This window comes from Macaca mulatta, chromosome 12 (assembly GCF_049350105.2).
Source record: "Macaca mulatta isolate MMU2019108-1 chromosome 12, T2T-MMU8v2.0, whole genome shotgun sequence".
In the NCBI taxonomy this organism is placed as follows: domain Eukaryota; kingdom Metazoa; phylum Chordata; class Mammalia; order Primates; family Cercopithecidae; genus Macaca; species Macaca mulatta.
The window spans coordinates 136178247-136195293 of NC_133417.1; the positions used below are offsets into that span (position 1 = coordinate 136178247).

The window sequence follows — 17047 nt, forward strand, 5'->3', positions numbered from 1 at the left end:
GTGTTGGAGTGGGGCTGGGAGAGTGAAGGGGCCGGCTTGGGGACATGAGAGGTGGTCAGCAGTGTGCTCAGTGCTCTACGACAGGAACTGAGGACACTCCTGGGAGGCTGCCCTAATTATGCCCATTTTACAGATAAGGACAGTGAGGCTCAGAGATGCTAAAGAGTCTACCCAAGGTCCAACAGGCCATGAGGGACCCGCTGGAACTCATGTTCTGAGTCTCTCCTCCTCCCTCACCTTGGCCCCCATCAGCATCACCAGCAAGAGCATCTGGGATCCAGGAGCTGCCAAGCCCCCTCCTCACTTCTTTGCATGCTCATGCTCCTCTTTCCCCTTGAACTCTCTCCTCCACTGCTGAAAATCCCACCTCTTCCTTCAAATGCCCATTTTCCGGATTCACTCACGTCATCCGATATGGTTTTCCCAGTGCCGTCCTGAGTGGGCACCATGAAGAGTCCTCAGTGTATCCCAGGGGGAGCGTGTCCCTGCTGTCCTGCAGCAACCCCAGGACCAGGACCACGTCCCCTTCACCTTTATCGCTGAGCCTCACATACTGTTTGCCCTTGGGAAGGTCTTATTGCATGAAAGAGGGGATGAAGAAATGACGGAACAAATGGCCGGGTCTGCTGCAGCTCCACAGTCACTGGTGCTCCCTTTGGAGCTGGGACAGCTGCTCAGAACCAAAGGCAAACCCTGCCTTCCACAGAGCTGTGCGTGGCACTTTGCTCTGCCCTGTCCTTTCATCCCCATCGCCTCGGGCAGCACAAAGCCCAGGTGAGGCCAGGCCAGCCAGACATGTCCTGACTTTGTGTTCTCACTTGCAGGGAAGAATCTAGAATTTTCGGGGTTCTAAGTGCTGCTGTGTCTTCCTGCCCAGCCTTTCTAAGAGACACTTGGCTAGGGTTCGAGAACAATGCAGCTATAATATAGAATAGCAGCCAGCGCGCCCCTCCCCATCATTTACTCCCCGTGAGGAAGAAACTGTGTATTGCCTCATTCCCCAGAGAGGTAAATGGAGGCTAGAGAAATTAAGCAGCTGGTGAGTGGGTGAGGCTGGGCTCCTAGGCTCTTTCTGGCCCCCAATAAGCACTTGTTCAGGGCTGCAGGATGATCCCTGAGACAGTGTCATCTCTGGCGCTTGGTGGTTTCCCAACAAGATTCCGGGGAATGGGCAGCAGGCTTGGTGGAGGGCCGTGGCAAGTGAGCTACACACCCCAGGGAAGGCTCCCAGGCTGCCTGTGGGGAGGTTTCCCCACCCGACATGATGCTGCAACCCTGACTCAGATCAGGAGGAAGTTGAGGGTTCGTAGAAAAATGTCACGCGTAATCGGGGACAAACCAGGTCTGCCTGCCGCTGCTACTGTCACGGAGGCTGCCTGGAGGCCACCACTGCCCTGACACCTGGGACTGCTTGCTGCATCGGGGCAGGTGTGCACAAAGCCCAGGCCCACACGAGCCCCTGATCTTAGGAGAGTTACCTGCAGTCCACAAGAGCAAGGTCAGGTTAGAGGCTGCATGCCTCAGTTTCTCTAAATGGCCCAGAGGCTGTTACCTGTTGGTGGTCCGGTGTGGCGGAGAGGGCTGAGATGTCATTTCTCCTCCAGGCCTGGCTGCCGGCCTGCTCTGGGGAGAGTCACTTCCCCTCTCTGGGTCTCAACTTCCTTGTGAGTGAAATAAAGGGGTGGGACCAGATGCTCTGAGTGGCTCCTGTGACACCCTGTCTGGCCTAGGGGCTCTTGCTCAGGGGTCTACAGAGGGGCTGCATGGAACTAGAGTGTGGACATGGGGAGCAGATTCCAGGAGGAGGGTCTACACTCTCCTGCCCTCTTAGAAGATCTGCACGCCCATCCCGCAGCTGCCAAAAAACAAAACAAAAAACCAAAAAGCCCAAAATCACACTGCGTGTGTCAAGACCTGGGAAGCCTCTGGAAGAGGAAGGCTCTCACACACCGCAGATGCTCTAACAGGGGCACCACACAGCAGCAGCCATTCTCAGCACCTGACAAGGGCCGTCGTGACTTCCAGCACTTCGGGGGTTTAGGATTTGAAACTGCTGCCCACAGAAAGGAAAGGAAGGTGGTGCTGTTTAGGACTTCCAGTTTAGGACTTGCGTGCCCAGCCTCGGAGGAGACCTCAGCTTCCACGTGTGTCTGCAAGAATGGTCAGTGGGGTCCCACAGGTTCCCCAGCCTCGGCTTCTCTGTCCCAGGTCTGCACAGAGATTTGGGGCAGCCTTGGGCCTGTGGCCTCCTAGGGCCCTGCAAGCAGAGATTTCCCTGGCATCTCCCACCTTCAGGGCTGGGAGGGCTGAGACTCACCCGTGGGCTTGGGTGGCTATTAGCTGAGAGCCCTCATAGATTCCAGCCCATCAGGAAAGTCTGGACTGAAGTCTACCCCGGTAGATGCAGCTGCTGTGCCCTGGAGGTGTTGGGAGGCCCTGTCGGGCGACCAAAGCACAAGCAATTTTTAAAAGCCATGCATGCTGGGACTTTCAGGTGTCTACAGGAATAGAAACTACTCCTGGGTTTTTTGGGTGATTCATCCAACACATGGGTCCCCTCTGTAAATACGAGCTTGCAAGTCACTGCAGGGGAACCACCTGGCCCTCTGGAGCCGGGTCTTCCCACTGTCTGGTAAAGAGGTTGACGGAACCATGACAGCTTTCAAGCTCTCACCTGGGCTTGTGCAATGGGTTGTGCCAAGTCCACTCCCTGCTCCAGGCCATGGAGCCCCAAGCTGGCCTGCGTGCCAAGATAGGGCACTGGGCAGTCCTGCCCCAAGCGAGGCCCCCCTATAGGGCCCCCAGCCCAATCTAAGCCAAAGGCTGGCTACTGGGCAAGGTGGGGCAGCCAGGCCCGCACCCTGGGTGCAGGAGGGGGCCAGGAGCCTGTCGGGACAGCAGCAGGGAGGAGACACACAGGTGTCTGGCACCCACCTCAATACCCAGAGCCTGCCATGTGAGGCCCCAGGAAGGCGTCCACACTGAGCGGCCTGCAGGGAGCAGTGTCTCTGCTCAGCCCCTCCTCAAAGGGATCCTTGTCTACTTCCCATTCTGGCTACCTTTTGGCTACCTTCTTTTTTTTTTTTTTTTTTTTTTTGTGATGGAGTTTTGCTCTGTTGCCCAAGCTGGAGTGCAGTGGCGCGATCTCAGCTCACTGCAACCTCCACCTCCCGGGTTTAAGCAATGTTCCTGCCTCAGCCTCCTGAGTAGCTGTGATTACAGGCTTGCGCCACCATGCCCGACTAATTTTTTTTGTATTTTTAGTAGAGACAGAGTTCCACCATGTTGGTCAGGCTGGTCTCAAACTCCTGACCTCATGATCCACCCACCTCGGCCTCCCAAAGTGTTAGGATTACAGGCGTGAGCCACTGCTCCCGGCCCTGGCTACCTTCTTTTAATAAATGAGTATTTCTATTTTATTGCTGTTGCTTGTTATTTACATTTTTGAAAACATGCACATGATTCAAATACATATGTAAAAATATATAGGAAAATATCTGTCCCACTCCTAAATCCAGCTGTCACCTCTCCCCCCACCAGGGCACCACTGTTAAGTTTCTTCCAGAGTTTCTGTGCCCCATGTACATATGAGTTCTTATTTTCTCCCGCTTTTGGCACAAAAGCTAGAGTACTACATGAGCTGCTCTGCAGTACCTCCCTCTCCTGTGGGTATCCCTTGGATACCTTGGGGGATGTCCAAGGTGTATGGGGGATCCCTTGCCAAGGTACGTGAGAGACTCAAAAAGTTTGAGCTCCTAAGAGCCAGGCTAGGCAGGGACTCGCCCAAGGCCCCACCCTACAGCTCAGGTCTGTCCATCCGGATTTTCCCCTCCCCTTGTCACAGCCCTGAGGAGTCATAAATAGGATGAACTTTCTCAGAAAATTTCCCTTAAGCCTCCTGAAACTTCTCACCCTAGTCCTGCCCACCCTCTCACCATCCAGAATGACTTGGAGGTTTTGGGAGCCTGGACGGGTCCCTGCCTGTCTTCCGGACTGGGAACCCCGAGTTGGGGAGTTTGGGGGCACACACCTTCGACTTCACCAGTGGGGGAGCTTCGGAGCTTCAGGAACCAGCTTCTTCTAGGGCAAGGAACAAGTGAATCTGACTGTGTTTACCAAAGAGCGGGTCCAGGATAGCCGGGCGCTCACCACATCCTCCCCTGACGCTGGTGAAATTCGCTCCTTCAGCAGCCAGAGGCCTGGCCCTGCCCTTGTGGGACATTCCTTCCCTCCAGGGAGGAAACCTGCCCACCAGGGGCTTTGCAGGGGAACCAGTTGGCCCAGGGCTGTGCAAGAAGTGCCCCTCAGCCTGCCCCAGAGAGCTGGTCAGGGAGCAGGGGCAGGAACAAGAGCTGAACCCTCAGAGACACGGGGAAGGAGGAGGACGCTGGAGGAGGGCAGCTCAGGTGCAGGCATGGGCAGGAGGGACATGGTGTTGGCGAGGGCCCGGGCACCCTCTGCACCCCGGGTAAGAGGGGAATGGCAGGAGCCGAGGCTGGAAGCTGGCCAGGCAGGAACCAGGGGCATGGGCCACCCCAGGTCCCAGGCAACACACGCTTGGCACAGGAGCAGTATGTGACAGACCCACTGGGGCGGCAGGGGTTGGGTTGGGATGAGGGCACCAGCAGCAATAAGAAGGAATGAGGGCAGGAGTAGGGGCATCAGGTTGTCTGAAAGAAGGGTCCAGGGCATCTGAGGCAGCCAGACTCTGAAGATAGCCTCCGAAAGTCTCCAGCCACCACTCCCCACAAAGCAACTCTGTCAACTTGGGCTGGTTGCCTAACCTCTCTGAGCCCATTTCCCCAGCCGCAAATTGGAGTTACACATCCATTCAATCAAAAAATGTTTGTGGATCATCTCCTGGGGACCAGGCAGTGGTGCTGAAGAAGACGACAGTACCTGTCTCAGAAAACGCTGTTTTAGGAGTCGGCACGGTAACAGGGGTAAGCGCACCCAGGAAGTGCCTGGTACTCAAGCGGTGACTGAGGCCCGAATTCCTCATTGATTTATGCCTGCCTTTGTCTCCCCTACTGGATCTATTTGAAGGAGAAAAAAAAAAAAAAAAAAGGAGTAACATTGATAATGGGACCCTCATGACCCAAGGAAAAATCAGAGGAAGCCCCAACAGAGAGAGGAAGGCAGGGGAACTTAGGAAGGAGAGGCCAAGAGAGGAAGATGAGCAGCACCTGTCCCCCGCCCTCTGCTCCAATCCTCCAGGTGTGACCTGGAGACAGACACAAAGGGTTGAGCTCCAAGAGCTGGGCTAGGCAGGGACTTGCCCCAGGCCCCACCCTATGTCTCCCATCTGCTCTCTCCCCTCCCATTCTGTCGGGAACACTTCTGTTCCCAAGCCCCACTTATTTTATTTTATTTTTTGTAAAAATAGAGATGGGGTTTCGCCATGTTGCCCAGGCTGGTCTCGGACTCCTGGACTCAAGCAACCCCTGATCCCGGCCTCCCAAAGTGCTGGGATTACAGGTGTGAACCACCACATCCGACCACCAAGCCCCACTTATACATTGAGCCCGGATGACTCCCCTGCACAGTCAGCTGGGTGCCACACCACACAAAGCCCGTTTCTGGAGCCTTTGCCAAGTCCCTGAGGACTGACACCCTGCCCCCTAGGTGCCCACAAAGACAGGAAGGTGCGTGTTCCCAAACCCCCCAACTCGGGGCCCTGATAATCCCCTTTAGCAATTGAAGATATCTGGCCTCTTTGAAAGTGGTGGCTGAGGTCAATGACTGCCAGGGGAATTCAGGAACCTACTGAACACAGGGGGCAGCCCACGGTGTGCAGCTGCTGGGCAGCCTGGCAGGCCCTCCAGAAAGCCCCCATCTCCAAGGGAGCTCTCAGCCACCTGGGGACTAGCCTGTAGCAGTGGGTAGCTGTCCCTCCTCAGGTTGGTCCAGAGGCCAAAGAAACTAGAACAACCTCCTTTTGTGTCCACCCTTAGTCCCCTCAGGCTTTCAGAACGGCCATAGAGGTGGTGGCTGGACTCAGGGGACTCAGGGCCTCTCTCCTTACAGGGCTTACCCCTTATCCAGGAGCAGCGGTCCCTGCACGGGCAGCACTCCCCACGCGCGGAAGCCAGCATCTCCAGGAGGCAGGGCTGGGGATCCCTTGGCAGGGGGCAGTGGCAGCAGGGTGAGGCTCTGCTGTGGGGGTGGAGGATGCAGGATGCAGGGGCTGTGTCCGGTAGGAGAGGCATTACCAGGTCTTCCCCAAGATCTCAGTCCCCAAAGTTCTTGACTTCAGTTTCTGAGGTCACATCTGCTGTCACCCCAAAGCTTCCAGTGGCCACCCCAGAGGTGCTGGGTCAGGCTATGGTCACTTCCTGCCTCCCTCTCCTTGCCTCTATTGTCACCTGGGGTTAGGGTGCTTTCTTTGTCTACCTCTTCAACCCTCCTTTCCAGTGCTAACAGACTGGACTGCCCCCAGCGGCACAGGCCTCAGCATATGGGCTACCCATTTGGAGAGACCCCTCCCTGCACGGGCTGTTTCTCCACCTGCCCCTACAACACAAAAGGCTGACTGAGTGTGGCGACTTCTAACCCAGCCCTGGCTCAGGAATCACAAAACCTAGGTCTGCATCAGGGCCAGCACCTCACTGCACCTCTCACCAAAAGCCGTGGAACGAGTACCAAGTACCGATTCCGGGTTTCTGGTTCCCGGCCTCTCTCCGACCCCAGCACAGCTGCTCTTTCTTCCCCACAAGGATGGGGGTTAGTTCCAGGGACCAAATGTGAGACGACCACCTCTGTGAACAGCACGCATATCCACTGAAAGCCCCAACCCAGAGCTCTTGGTCCCAGGGGAAGGAGGACACAGGTCAGAAGAACCAGGGACAGCCAGCCTGGCCCAGCCCAGGTGCTCAGCGAAACGCTTAGAGCCCGGCCGCCTCGTCCCCGAGGGCCCACTCCATGCTGGGGCCTGGGGTAACCTCTGGGCAGGAGTCAGTCTCCCCTCGGGAAGGTTAGCATCCGGGCGCCTGGAGGTGGCCCTGTCTGTTATACGGGATGGGGTGAGGATCACCATCTGTTCTGGTTTGCCCAGGACGAACGGGGCTCCTGGGGGGCTCCGGACCTTCAGTGTTAAACCCGGATAGTCCCTAAGAGTGAAGAGCCGGTCACTGCAGGTCGGCAAGGGAGCTTTGGGAATTGAGCCCTCTCTTCAGTCAGGGGCTCCTGCCCTGGCTCCAGCCACCGAGGAAGGGCATTGTCCTTTTGGGTTGAGCTTCCCTCACCCCACCCAGGACCCCTGCATTCTGCTGACTGTGCCTAGGGTGCCCAGAGCCTCTCTGGCTGCCAGGAGACACAAGAATTAACCCCTTCCTACCACCCGGACAAGTGACACACAAGCCCCTTCATGCCAGAGACACACGGGTCTCAGAGGAAACGCCTGGGGTGAGGGGCACTTTTCCTCTCCCTCAGAGATGGCTGGCAGGACCCCCGGCCTCAGCACTATCGTGACCACATTTCCAAGAAGAGGCTCCTGGCGCTGCGGTCAGACAAAGGGGCTGTGTGTTAGTTCAGGCTGCCTGGAACACATCAGAAAAGGGGCCCCAGTTTACACAGAGGCAGGCGCGTCTCAGGAACTAGAGCGTGTGGTCCCAGCCCGGCAGCCACTCCCAGCCCCAGTGCAGACCCCTGGATGAGGGGTCGAGGGAGCGAAGGCTGACGGGCTCCATGGACCTGTTTATTATTTTCTCCATCAGGAAGTCTTTCCTTCTGAAGCTCCTAGGGGGCCTTGAGTGAGTGACTTGCTTTGGCTGTAAAAGGGGTTTTGCCCAACTGCTTGAGTCCCAGGGTTTTGCACAATTGTGCTGTGTGTTGTGGTCTTCTCTCAGGCCTTCACAGGCTCACAGCTGGAACTGTGCGCACTCATCCAGATATCAACACGCACACACCCCCAGAGACTCGCATAGGCATGCTCTAGATGGATCATGGGGCAATTCGAAAGGAGATGCAGCCCTGGGCTCTGGGATTGGGCTGGGAGGACAGGGTTTCCATTTTGGACCGGAGGGTATGAAATACGAACACAGGGGAATGGAGATACAGGTTCAGTATCCTTTGTCAGAAATGCTTGGAAAAAGAAGTGTTTTGGATTTTGGATTTTTTGAGAGTTGGGATTTGCATTATACTTACTGGCTGAGCATCCTAAAACCAAAATCTGAAGTGCTCCAATGAGCATTTTCCTTGAGTGCATGTTGGTGCACAAAAAGTTTTAGATTTGGAGCATTTTTGATTTTGGATTTTTGGACTTTGGATGCCCACCTTGTATATACTGGGGAGTCATCAGTATCAGGATGATGGAGGAAGCTTGTGAAATAACATGCAGTGTGAGAAAATAAAGAGTGAACTCTGGGGAAGAGAATATTAAAGAGGTTGGCAGAGAGACTGGAACCCACAAAGGTGGAAAAGAGTTAGTCAGAGGTTGGAGAATTGCAAAAGCCAAAGGAAGATTCCAGACAAAGGCTGGCCAGTATGTGAAGGAGCCTTGAAGGTAAGCCAGTGGCCAGTACTGAATCTTGGCAGAGGAAACCAAGAACAATGATATGGTTTGGCTGTGTCCCCACCCAAATCTCATCTTGAATTGTAGTTCTCATAATCCCCACATGTCGTGGGAGGGACCTGGTGGGAGGTAATTGAATCATGGGGGCTGTTACTCTCATCCTGTTCTCATGATAGTGAGTTCTCACGAGATCTGATGGTTTGATGGTTTTTTAAGGGGCTTTCCCCACTTTGCTCGGCACTTTTCTTATGATGCCATGTGAAGAAGGACATGTTTGCTTCCCCTTCCACCTGATTATAAGTTTCCTAAGGCCTCCCCAGCCATGCTGAACTGTGAGTCAATTAAACCTGTTTTCTTTATAAATTACCCAATCTTGGGTATGTGTTTATTAGCAGCATGGGAATGGACTGATACAAACATCCTGTTGGACAGCAGCAATGTCTATAGAGGTTCCTCCTGCAGGAGTGGCTCAAAGGGGACCAAGGAGAGTGTCCAATATGTAGATTTAGGCTCATGAAAGGTAGTTGTCTATAAAAACCCTTGGGGCCGGGATGATCCCCAGAGATAAGTCTGGTGACAGTTGTCTTAATACAAAAATGAATTATTAGAATTTCTTTTGAGTTATTACTCAAGTTGTCAAAAGCTGACTAAGTTGTTTGGTTGGAGGCTAAGGGGAAAGTAGTTTATATTTATGATTCTTCTTTTTATGCTTGTATACAAAGGAATAGAAGTCAGGACTCTTGATCTAACCTGAGTCAGATTTCCTACGTCAAATACTGTTTCTCTAGTCTTCCTCTTACCTCCCTAGTCTCCTAAGTTTATTAATACACTTTAAAACATAATAGGTTTCCTTGAATAAAATGATTCTGATTTTCAGCTGGGCTGTACGACTGGAAACATTAAGTAAAAAAATGTATTCTAGGCCAGGCACAGTGGCTCACACCTGTAATCCCAGCATTTTGGGAGGCTGAGGTGGGAGGATTGCTTGAGGCCAGGAGTTTGAGACCAGCCTGGGCAACAACATAGTAAGACCCTGTCTCTACAAAATTTTTTTTAATTAGCCGGGTGTGGTGGTGCACACTTCTGGTCCTAGCTACTTGGGAGGCTGAGATGGAAGGATCACTTGAATCCAGGAGTTAGAGGCTATGGTGAGTCGTGATTGTGCCAGTGCACTCCAGTCTGCACAAGAGAGTGAGGCATTGTTACTGTCAGAGATGATAAATTCCTTTACAAAAAGCTTCAGGTCCCTATTCTTTGTTTCTTAAGACCAACTTCCTTGTACTTCCTTGTCTCCTAGCTACCTGTTCTATAAATAACCCTCCTGCCTTTGCGGCACCCAGACCACTCCAGACATGCCTTCCCTCCCAGTAACGGGCAGCCTCTACCTTCCTGCCTAATTGACCCTATTCAATTTGAAACCTTAGCCAATCGGGTTAGCTTAGATTGTGCGGTCCAATCCCAGCTAATGGGTGTGCTCTTGTGATCGAGATTGGCTCAAGTTACACGCTTCTGCAGAAGTAAATTGCCTTGCTGAGAGAGCTTTTTGCTGGAGTGCTGATTCTTCTTTGTGGCACTGAGCATTTATTTCCAACAGTCACCAAAAAAACGTTTTCTATGATAAATTGTGATTATTTGTTTTGTAGATTTGGGGTAAAAATGTAAACCATTGAAAAAAGTCTTGCCCTGGCTCATTCAAAAAGACAAGCAGTAGAGACCTCATCTAGGAGAATGTTCATGCTAATTTCTGTCAACTACAAAACACAGATGCTGCCACAACCACCAAACAGAATAGAGAAAATCTGCTCAGTAAAACAAGATATTTAACTATTTTAAAATTTGGGGCACAGTGGCTCACGCCTATAATCCCTGCAATTTGGGAGGCAGAGGAAGGAGGATTACTTGAGCTCAGGAGTTTGAGACCAGCCTAGACAATATATTGGGACCATCATCTCTACCAAAAAAAAAAAAAAAAAAAACGAGCTGGACATGGTGGTGTGCACTTGTGGTCCCACCTACTTGGGTGGATCACTTAAGCACAGGAGATTAAGGGTGCAGTGAGGCATGATCACACCACTGTACTCCAGCCTGGGAGACAGAGCAAGATTCTGTCTCAGAAAAAAAAATGGTTAGACTCATTCTCATACTAATAATTGGGGGTTTGTGTGAAACATCACATAAAAAGAAGCCAGCCAGGCAAGGGCCCCCTTAAATGCCATTTGAGGAAGTGAGGCCATCAGGGTGGGCTTTATATGGAATCATTTTTTTTTGAAAGACCATGTAATACCTTTTACTCCTTCTAAACTTTGTAAGAAATACAATCAAAGTTCTCTTTCTGTAACCAGATGACAAAAAACAAACAAACAAAAAAAAAGGTTGAGCCAGCCCTACAGAACCTGGTCTCTTACCGTGTGTTTCTGTGAGACAGTTTTAACAAATATTTTATATTGCTTAGAAAAATATTGGTATTTCCTGATGGCTTTTCACTTGAAGGAAAGACTGGAGCAGTTTGACTGGGGCTGGGGATGCTGGGATCAGAGAGTAAATAAAGATCCCAGGTGCTCATTTGGCTTAACTCCACCAAAAAACAAGAGAAAAGAGAGAGAGGAGAGAGAGAGCGCTCTCTGTAGCAGAACTGTACCCATTGTAGAGAGGTGGAAACTGAGGCCCCAGCAGAGGCCTTCCCGGGCAGTGCTTGGGCTAGAGCCAGGTCAAGGCCCATTTATACCCGGAGCCAGCAGGACAGCATCCTGGCTGGCTGGCTCCCCGCCCAGAGACTGCTCGAGAGCTTGGTTGGCTATTGCCTTCCAGAGCAGCCCCTCCTTCCTGTGCACCTCCTCCCCTCTCCCCCTAGCCCCTTCACGGAGGGCCAAGAAGCCCAGCCAGCCCTGGGCATGGGTGCTAAGAGATGTCTGGGCTCAGGAATTTCCTGGCAGGAGCAGCAGTACCCATGTTTGTCTCCGGGCATCCCCAGCCCCAGGGGGGGGCCAAGTAAGAGAGGCAACAATGCCAGAGTAGGTCACAGAGCAAGAGCCTGGAGAGCTAAGAGCTATCCCTGTTCAGGGTTCTGACGGAGTTTGGGTGTTGTCCCCTCTAGATCTCATGTTGAACTGTCATCCCCAGTGCTGGAGGCGGGGCGTGGTGGAGGGGGTTAGATTATGGGGGTGGATTTCTCATGAATGATCTTGCGCCCTCCCCTTGGTGCTGTCCTCTCAGTAGCGAGTTCCTTCTTGCGAGATCTGGCTGTTTGAAAGTGTGCGGCACTTCCCCGCCCCTCCTCTTGCTCCCACTCTGGTCAGGTGAGATGCCGGCTCCCTCTTCGCCTTCTGCCAAAATTGCAAGCAAGGTCTCATTCGAAACAGGGCAGGTGCCGGCACCACACTTCGTATAAAGTCTACAGAACTGGGAACCAATTAAACCTCTTTTCTTTATAAATTATCCAGCCTCAGGTATTTCTTTATAGCATCATAAGAATGGCCTAACACGGGGTCTGTCTTAGGAAGGGGCCCTCGGGCTGTCCCTCTTCTCCCTGGCCCTAGCCCAGGAGGAGGACCAGCGAGATCAGTCAGGTGAGAAGCCTCTCCATGAAGATCCTTCTGCTATTCATTACACACACAACAGCATCTTGGTCCCAGACGCGGGGTCCCAGAGAGGACCTCGAGGAGACTTCCCAGGTCAGCAGTGGAAATTACCCACCACTGGACATTGGACAGGGCAAAGCTGTGGTGTGGAAAGGGGCAAATCCACCTCCCTCCCACGTGTACCCACATGATTGTCCCCGGGACTTCCATGAGCTTGATGAGCCAGAAGCTATGGTTCTGCACACGTGAGTCTGTGACCTGACAGCTGTGCCTGCTTCACCAGTGTAGAGACTCGGATGCCCAGGCAAACCCTGGAAGCGTGGAAGGGAAGGGGAGAAAGCCTGCGGAGGGAGTTGGAGGAGCCGTGGATTCCAGTAACCTTTGCGGATTAGTTCAGAGGGAAATGTCCACAGCAGAGATGACTATGACACCCGGCACAAGATTTAATTCTCAGAGTGAAAACGAGAATGCCGTGTCTGTGGGAGCCCCAGGAGAATGACTCAACAGTGGCGTCCTACAGCATGATTTGCTTTAACTGCAGGTGAAGACAATCATTCAGGAGTGGAAAGAATATAACTGAATGCTTTGTCACAAATTTACTTTGATCTCATGTACCCCATAAATACAGACACTCACTATGTACCGCGAAAATTAAAAATAAAGATAACAAATTCACATTCCGCTTGTTCATCCTGATTCTTACTGCATCAAAGACAACAAGGAAGGCCCCATTGCCTGCCTTCTTGCTCATAGTTCAGCCGTCCAAGAATCATTCTTGATGCCCTGCAAGTGCCAGGCGCTGAGCTAGGCCCTGCAGATGCGACAATGGACATAGATGCTGTCCCAGCCACCGGCACTCGCTGCCCGGGGAAGAACCAGGTAAGGTTCCAGCGCATTGCCCTCCATGAAGCAGGAGCAGGAGTCTCACCGTGGGGCTGGGAGCTGCCTGCCTTCCTCCCACCAGCCTCTAAGGGAAGGATTTGTGTCTGCTGGCCCTCCTTGGTAGTAACAAATTCTGGTCGTGGACAAAGCAGATAGAAGACTACAGAAGACAGACAGGCTAAGGCAATCTGTGCAAAAAGATGGCGGCAGGGGAGAGGAAAGTCAAATTCACAGAATGAAGCGCGGACGTGGGTGGCGAGTGTGTGGCTGGGATTTGAGGTGGAAAGAGGCTGAGAGAGGACTGAGTTCCGGGAGGCAGCTGCCTCCTGCGTGGAGGACTTTCCAAGGGCAAGTGCTGGACATTGAGAATCGCTCCCAGACAATGATCCAGTTTCTCCAACAAATCAATGACATGAAAAGGAAAGGAGAAGAAAAGGGGTGACTCTGAAAGAATGCAATCCACGCCCTCATTTGAGCCCTCATTTGAACAAACCAGTCATAAAAAGACAGTTTTGACACAGTGGAGGAATCTGAATATGGATTTTGTGGTAGACAATATTACAGATTTACTTTTTATTTATTTATTTTTTTTTGGAGATGGAATCTTGCTCTGTTGCCCAGGCTGGAGTGCAGTGGTGCGATCTCGGCTCACTGCAAGCTCTGCCTCCCGGGTTCACGCCATTCTCCTGTCTCAGCCTCCCGAGTAGCTGGGACTACAGGCGCCCGCCACCACACCTGGTTAATTTTTTGTATTTTTAGTAGAGACGGGGTTTCACCATGTTAGCCAGGATGGTCTCAATCTCCTAACCTCTTGATCTGCCCACCTTGGCCTCCCAAAGTGCTGGGATTACAGGGGTGAGCCACCGTGCCCAGTCTACAGATTGACTTTTAATTGTGTTAGCTAAGATGATGGCATGGTAGTTGCATTAAAAAGTGTCTTTTGTATTCACAATAACCAAGATAGGGAATCAGCTAAGTGTCCATCAGTGGATTAATGGATTAAAAACATATACACAAAGAAATATTATTTAGCCATTAAAAAAGGGAATCTTGTCATTCGTGACAACATAAATGAACCCAGAGGACATTCTGCTCAGTGAAATAAGCCAGACTAAGAAAGACACATACTACATGACCTCACTTATATGTGGAATTTAAAGAAGTCAAACTCCCAGAAGCAGGGAATAGGATGGGGGCTGCCAGGGGCTGGAGGGCTGGGGAGGATGTGGAACCGGGAGATATTGGTCAAAGGTGTTTCAGTTAACAGGAATACGTTCTGGAGATCTATTGTATATAGTAGCATGGTGACTGTAGTTAATAGTTCTGTATTGTAAACTTGGAAATTGCTACAAGAGTAGATTTGAAATGTTCTTACCACGCACGCAAAAGGATAATTATGTGATTGATGGATGTGTTCATTAGCTTGATTTAATCATTTCCCAGTGTATACATATATCAAAACATCACCCTCTGCATCATTCGCATATCCAATTTCTGTCATTTGTACCTTAACAAAACTGGGGACCAGAGAGTGTGGAGAAAAAAGTGTCCTCATCAGAAGAGATGCACCCTGTAGTATTAAGCTAAGATGCCATGAGGTCAGTGTAAGTGGTGGAGGGTAGAGATCAATGAACTAGAGATCAGTGAAATGAGACTGGCAGAAGCTGATGGTTGTGGAAGCTGAGCGGGATGTCCCAGTAGCACGGGACAAGTTCCCATTGCAGCCCACACCTGAACCAGGCCATAGTTGGGGCCAAGCTTCCTCTCTGGCAGAGCTAGAAGAAAGCAGGCCTAGCCCATCAGACCTTTTAGGGACCTCCAGGGCCTATCGGGGGCAGGGGCCAGGGCAAGGCAGCTGTGGCTGGGGGTGCTCATGTGGCCCTTTAGGAGTCTACTGGGGTTCTTTGAGACACACCCCAAACTAGAGAGCAGAACATCTTAATCACATCATATTTTAGTGAACCCCGAAAAGTAAATAAGAATTGAGATAGGTTCATGATGAACTAACCCTATTGCTCATTTCCTATGTTTGACTTTAGCATATTCAACTTTCTGACAGCCCCATTACACTGGCCACACCACAGACCCACACCTTCCATCCCTTCCTCATGCCCAAGCCAGCAAGAGCCACTAGCTGGCAAATCGCTGCTTTCCACTATAGATGGGGGAAACTGCCTGGCTGCCAACAACCCAGTTTACGTAGCAGTCTCCCCTTGGTCAGCACCACCGGAGTTTTGTTGGTTATGGGGCGATCTTACTGAGGTTAGTTAGGTGTGCTGCAGCAGTGAAGCTGGAGCCTGCCTTCTGCACCTTGGACTTGCACCAACCAACTGGGCTCCAATGCAAAGGGCAAGAGCACGATGAAAGAGCACATTTGCAATTCTAGAAGACTGCATCTAAGTTGCAAGGTGTAATTGGGACCCTGGTTACATTTTTAGCTCAAGGGAATAAAGCTCATCCCATCCTCCCTACCCCAGGAGGGAGTGTCTGTTGGTCAACTATGTGACCTCTTTTTTTTTTTTTTTTTTTGAGACAGGGTCTCACTCTGTCTCTCAGGCTAGAGTGCAGTAGCCCAATCATAGCTTACGGCAGCCTCTACCTCCCAGGCTCAAGCAATCCTCCTGCCTCAACCTCCCAAGTAGCTGGGACCACAGGGGCACACCACCATGCCAGGCTAATTTTTAACTTTTGTAGAGACTAGGTCTTACTATATTGCCCAGGATGGTCTTGAACTCCTGCGCTCAAGCAATCTTCCCACCTCAGCCTCCCAAAGTGCTGGAATTACAAGTGTCGACCACCACACCCAGATTTTTAGTGCTATTTTTTTTAAGTACCTTGTGTTCAACTTCAACTGGTCCCTCACTCCAACTCCTAACATAGCCTGCACCCAGCTACAGCGAGGCTTCCTAAAATACAAATCTGGCCCTGTCCTACCTAAGCAGAAACTGCATCCCGCCTCAGCAGGCCCCGGAGGCTTTGGTGTCTGTCAAGCTCCCCATCAGCGGATGAAGCCTGCAATGCCGCCCGGCTCCTCTGTAACATGAGTGTGGCCCCTGACTTCAGTTCTCTCCAAGAAGTCTTGGGTGCTACAGTTGCCACCACCGCCCACCCGTGCGCCACCCCCAGCTTCCTCCCTTGGTGAGGCAAAGCACAGCCCCTATGCTTGGTCTGTGTCTCCCGCAGGCCTCTCACAACAGTTGCTTAGCAGAGCTTTCTCAGTCAGCACTGAAAAGGAATTTAGAACCAAGTGAGCTATCAGCCCCTCCAGGCCTGACTTCCCCACTCAGAGCCTCCCCCACTCCTTCCTCCCTCCCCGCCTCCCGACCTCTGGGTCTGGGTGGCTGCTCTCCACACACCTCCCAACCACATTGACCTGGGGAAGCAAGACAGATTCGAGAGTCTTGATTTTTGTTTTCACTAATTGCAAAAAAATATATACTAAATAAATCAAAATAAACCAAAAAGAGAAGGAAAAATTCTCCCATAGTCCCTACCCTATATATGGAACCTACTCTCTCTCATCGCCTTTGAGGCTTTGTTTACAGGCAGAACCAGCATGAGACTGGCAGGCATGGTGAAGAGTCAGTTACATAATTCGGATTTTTTCACTTAGAGCTGTAGATATTCCTTCCACGCCAGTGCAGAGTCTTCATCATTATCCTTTTAAGCCACATAATATTCTATTAAATGTACATGCCAGCATTTATTTAATCATTCCCCAATTATAGGTCATTTAGGTAGTTTTTCCTTCTTTTGGGAATTATTGTTTTAAAATATATTCCCTGAGGGTTGGGCGAGATGGCTCACGCCTGTAATCCCAGCACTTTGGGAAGCAGAGGCAGGAGGGTTGCTTGAGCTCAGGAGCTCGAGACCAGCCCGGGAAACATAGGGAGACCCTATCTTTACAAAAAATAGTCAGGTTTGGTGGCATGTGCCTGTAGTCCTAGCTCCTCGGGAGGCTGAGGTGGGAGGATCATCTGAGTCAGGGAGGTCAAGGCTGCAGTGAGTTGGGACGGTGCCACTGCACTCCAGCCTGAGTGACAGACTGAGACCCTGTCTCAAAAAATAAAATTAA

The 17047-nt window shown here is 51.6% G+C and overlaps 1 protein-coding gene across 6 annotated transcripts in view; it reads right to left on the minus strand.

Moving 5' to 3' along the window:
• The window catches only part of GPR55 (G protein-coupled receptor 55), a 45889-nt gene that overhangs the window by 16650 nt on the left and 12192 nt on the right, over nucleotides 1-17047 (minus strand). For 2 of the 6 annotated variants that reach the window (XM_077957867.1, XM_077957868.1), the window contains exon 1: nucleotides 1553-2545. The exons of 1 other annotated variant lie outside the window; for it this stretch is intronic. The gene's annotated coding sequence lies outside the window, so the exon portion shown is untranslated. Of the gene's footprint in view, nucleotides 1-1478; nucleotides 2562-4030; nucleotides 4106-17047 lie in introns of those variants that run through there. 3 more of the 6 variants (XM_077957870.1, XM_077957872.1, XM_077957871.1) reach the window with 3 other exon arrangements.